The 5,000-nt window shown below is 51.4% G+C and overlaps 1 protein-coding gene across 1 annotated transcript in view; it reads left to right on the forward strand.

Moving 5' to 3' along the window:
• The first annotated feature begins 4,323 nt into the window (after window positions 1-4,323).
• The window catches only part of atxn1a (ataxin 1a), a 105,862-nt gene continuing 105,185 nt past the window's right edge, over window positions 4,324-5,000 (forward strand). Inside the window, exon 1 of the mRNA XM_080858771.1 lies at window positions 4,324-4,415. The gene's annotated coding sequence lies outside the window, so the exon portion shown is untranslated. The remainder of the gene's footprint in view (window positions 4,416-5,000) is intronic.

Consider the following 5,000-nt stretch of genomic DNA (forward strand, 5'->3'; position numbering starts at 1 on the left):
TTATGATCCCGTGAACCAGGTACCTATGACCACGGAAGCCCATTTAGAGGCCTTAGCTCCTGCATGTGTGGGGCCCTGCCCTCTGACTGCTGTGTTGGCTGGAGGACAGGACGGAGGCACAGATGGAGGAGTGGACGGAGGAGAGGACGGAGGAGTGGACGGAGGGGTGGACGGAGGAGCAGACGGAGGAGTGGACGGAAGAGCAGACAGAGGAGTGGACGGAGGAGCGGACGGAGGAGTGGCTGGAGGAGCGGCTGGAGGAGAGGACGGAGGAGCGGACGGAGGAGCAGACGGAGGAGAGGATGGAGGAGAGGACGGAGGAGAGGACGGAGGAGTGGCTGGAGGAGCGGCTGGAGGAGTGGCTGGAGGAGCAGCTGGAGGAGAGGACGGAGGAGCGGACGGAGGAGCAGACAGAGGAGAGGACGGAGGAGAGGACGGAGGAGAGGACGGAGGAGTGGCTGGAGGAGCGGCTGGAGGAGAGGATGGAGGAGCGGACGGAGGAGAGGACGGAGGAGCAGACGGAGGAGAGGACGGAGGAGAGGACGGAGGAGCAGACGGTGGAGCAGATGGAGGAGCAGACGGAGGAGTGGACGGAGGAGCAGCTGGAGGAGGAGACGGAGGAGCGGACAGAGGAGCTGATGGAGGAAAGTCTGGAGGCACAGACGGAGGAGCGGACGGAGGAGAGGCTGGAGGAGCGGCTGGAGGAGCGGCTGGAGGAGCGGCTGGAGGAGTGGACGGAGGAGCAGACGGAGGAGCGGACGGAGAAGTGTAGCAGATGTTACCTCAGGCAACAGGAATGGAGCTGCACAGCAGGGTGGAGCGGGAGCAGCCTACGCTTTTGAATGGTCTCCATGGAAACGTGCACGTAAACACTGCTGGAAAGCCCCCGTTCAGTCTGCTGCTCAGAAGTTGACCGCTCTCTTCTTTCGCACACACACACACACACACACACACACACACACACACACACACACACACACACACACACTCTCACACACACACACACACACAGACATTCTAGACAAGCCTATATAATACCTTATAAATAGGCTATACTCCGGTATGATTCTAGACAGGCCTATATAGTCTTTTATAAATAGGCTATACTCCTGTATCATTCTAGACAGGCCTATATAGTCTTTTATAAATAGGCTATACTCCTGTATCATTCTAGAAAGGCCTATATAGTCTTTTATAAATAGGCTATACTCCTGTATCATTCTAGACAGGCCTACTGTAAATAGACCATTATAAATAGGCTATACTCCTGTATGATTCTAGACAGGCCTATATAGTCTTTTATAAATAGGCTTTACTCCCATATCATCCTAGACAGGCCTATATAGTCCTTTATAAATAGGCTATACTCAGCTATACTATGATTGGTAGCAGATATGCCAGATCAGACGCAGGGCCTGTGAACGGGTAAACAAACATGACTAAGCATCATGCACACATGCACTCATGCACCCTACTTAGATTCTCCAAATGCCGATTTAATTTAATGTTCTAGGACTGAAGAAGGAAAATGGATAAACAAGAAGGTCTCATAGGCTACATTGTTTACATGCACACAACAGAAGCAGAGAGATAGACAGAGAGAAAGAGACAGAGAGAGAGGGAGAGAGAGAGGGGGAGAGAGAGATACAGAGAAAGAGAGAGACAGAGAGAGAAGAAGACAGAGAGGGAGAGAGAGAGGGATACAGAGAGAGAGGGAGAGATAGAGAGAAAGGAAGACAGAGACAGAGAGAGACAGAGAGAGAGAGAGATGGCACTATAAATGAAACCAGTTGTCATGCCTTATTTTTATGCTTAATGAGCCAAGCGATCACCCCACCAACCACATCTCTGTGGACACAGGTGTTAATACGCAGCCTTTGCATTCAGTAGGCTAAGCACGTTTAGTTAGCAACTATACCAATGAGAGGCCTTAAGACTCCTCACACACTGGAGAGCAGGCACATACTACTGAGAGGCCACCACTCTCTTCACAGAAACAGTCTTAGGAGAGCAGGCACATGAGGGCCTGAGAGGGCACCACGCACATAAACACACACAGGAGAGCGGGAACATACTACTGAGAGGCAACCACACTCCTCATAGAAACAGTCACAGGAGAGCGGGCACATACTACTGAGAGCAACCACACTCCTCACAGAAACAGTCACAGGAGAGCAGGCACATACTACTGAGAGCAACCACACTCCTCATAGAAACAGTCTTAGGAGAGCGGGCACATACTACTGAGAGGGGAACAACGTTCCTCAAAGAAACAGTCACAGGAGAGGGGGAACAGACGCAGGGGACGGAGACGCTGCTGGGGAGGTTTGCTTTTAAAGTGGGCTAGCCATCACCCAAGACCCACGCATCATCGGGCTGGATCTGTTGGTCCAGGGGTCCTCCTCATCGCCACCGGCAGCCAGGGTCATCACTAGTCAAGGGGAGCCACCGCACAGGGATCCTCCACAACATGCCTCTAGTCCGAGGGTCCACTACGCCACTGCCTCTAGTCCCTGGGTCCACTACGCCACTGCCTCTAGTCCGAGGGTCCACTACGCCACTGCCTCTAGCCCGAGGGTCCACTACGCCACTGCCTCTAGTCCGAGGGTCCACTACGCCACTGCCTCTAGTCCCTGGGTCCACTACGCCACTGCCTCTAGTCCCTGGGTCCACTACGCCACTGCCTCTAGTCCCTGGGTCCACTACGCCACTGCCTCTAGTCCATGGGTCCACTACGCCACTGCCTCTAGTCCGAGGGTCCACTACGCTGCTGCCTCTAGTCCGAGGGTCCACTACGCTGCTGCCTCTAGTCCATGGGTCCACTACACCACTGCCTCTAGTCCATGGGTCCACTACGCTGCTGCCTCTAGTCCCTGGGTCCACTACGCTGCTGCCTCTAGTCCGAGGGTCCACTACGCCACTGCCACTATCTATCTATTGGCTGGGAGGTGAAGCTACATGTCTACCATTGCGACATCTGTTCAGCCAAGACGGGCCGACCCGGTGACCTATACACCGCCGCGGCGGTACCAGAAGGGGGCCGACCCGCCAACCTACACCCCACCGCAGCTGTACCAGGAGGGGGTGACCCACAGCCCGTTGTGGCGGAACCAAGATGAGGCTGTGTGGGTTTATGGCCAAGTGCTATGGGCTCTCATTGGGCAGACATTTTCATCCCTTTATGAACACTTCCCATAAGGCCGCATTTCTGCAGACTTCACCTGAGGGAGTTACCCACAGTTCATAGCGTTGTGGCGTAAAGCACAGGGTTACCAGGGGCAGTTGGAAAGTGTGAACAGAGGGGGACGTGAGAGGTTGCAACATGCTGTCCCATTCCTGTTTGTATCATTTGGAGCCCTTGAGCACTCAAACACTTACCAGGTAATGTCAACTACGTCTGAGAGGGCTCAGGTGTTAGGCCCCCAGCGCCATGCTAATCTACCTCAGAGCAGATTATAACTGCTGAAGGCCTACATGCATGTCATGTTTTCCTGACAGGACCTGTAGATTGAGACAATCTTACAACATCATAAAACGCCCAGGTAAAGAAAAGTATTGTAGGAAAGGTGAAGATAGATAGATAGATAGATAGATAGACAGACAGATAGACAGACAGATAGATAACTTTATTGCTCCCCAAAGGGAGATTGCAGAGTTGCAAAAGCAATTCAAACCACAACACAGTATAACTTACACAAAATTACGAGACACACAAAAACACAAAACAGACATAATGTACACAAAAACACATAACAAATTCATATATTACAACCTACAATACAACTAGATAGAATTAATAGTATAAAAATTGTATTTGAGATAAACCTCTGCACAAATTAAATATAGAATGTGCATCGTGCATTTCCACTCAATAAGCCTCTTCTCTCCTCTCTCGGCACAGAGGGGAGTCATTATATATTGCTATTGCAGTGGGCAGGAATGACTTCCTGTGGCAATCCTTATTACAGCGGAGTTGAAGGAGCGTCCAACTGAAAACACTGCTGTCTGACCAGTAGGTCGTGCAGGGGATGTGAAGTGTTGTCCATTATGTTGAGCCGTCTGTTTGTTTACGTAATGTAGACCTCTGGACGCTCGCCTGTGGCTTGGTTTCATTCCTCTTTTGCATAGAGTACAAACCTTCAGCTTTAATAGCTGGGCCAGCCAACTGCTCCATATTTGGATTACACACACACGCACGCACGCACGCACGCACACATACACACACACACGCGAGAGGGAAGGGGAGGGGAGGAGGGGGAGGGGAGTAGAGAGCGATAGAGCTATTAGCTCGGCTGCAGCAGATATCATTCAACTAGTAGAGGGGAGACGCTTCCACCGTCAGCGGCACAGGAGGGACAGGGAGCCCCGGCAGCACGCAAGAGAGGCGCAGACTCCAAAGCCCCTATCACCGCACAGTAAGTCATGGCCTGGACTGTCATTCAGACTTTTTCCCGAACCACTCGCATCGAGAAAATGGCTGGAAGTAGCCTACCAGTAGACGCGACGGATCCGAGACGGTCCTCCATAAAAAAAGGCTTTTGTAACATGTTAAGTTTGTGCTTTATATCTTTTAAGTTTAGTATTTGCACTATCATGTTAATCGGTGTTTGGCGTTCACGTTGTCATACTTGTCACTTCAAACTATACCTTGCAACTGCATGTAAAGTGCGAGGCGGCAGAGCGCCGGTGACGGGGAACAGGAACCGAGCGAGAAGCGCTCTCGTTGGGCTTGTTCGGGGCAGGAGCGCTACTTAACTGCGCCACTACACCGCGTCTGATTACATTGCAAAGAGCTACTTCCTCGTAATCGCGCTTCTCGTAGTACTCCACTACGCTATCTCACTTTAAAAGCTCTTAGTTCCTCTTACGTGGCCGTGGCGACTTTTGCTTAGTCAACATTTTGTTCTCAGCGGGGAAACATTGCAGCCTTAACAAGAAATTGCAATTGCGGAAGTATATTTTTTCTCATTATATATATGTTTGACAACCATGGAAACCAA

The sequence above is a fragment of the Sprattus sprattus genome, assembly GCF_963457725.1.
Source record: "Sprattus sprattus genome assembly, chromosome: 20".
In the NCBI taxonomy this organism is placed as follows: Eukaryota; Metazoa; Chordata; class Actinopteri; order Clupeiformes; family Clupeidae; genus Sprattus; species Sprattus sprattus.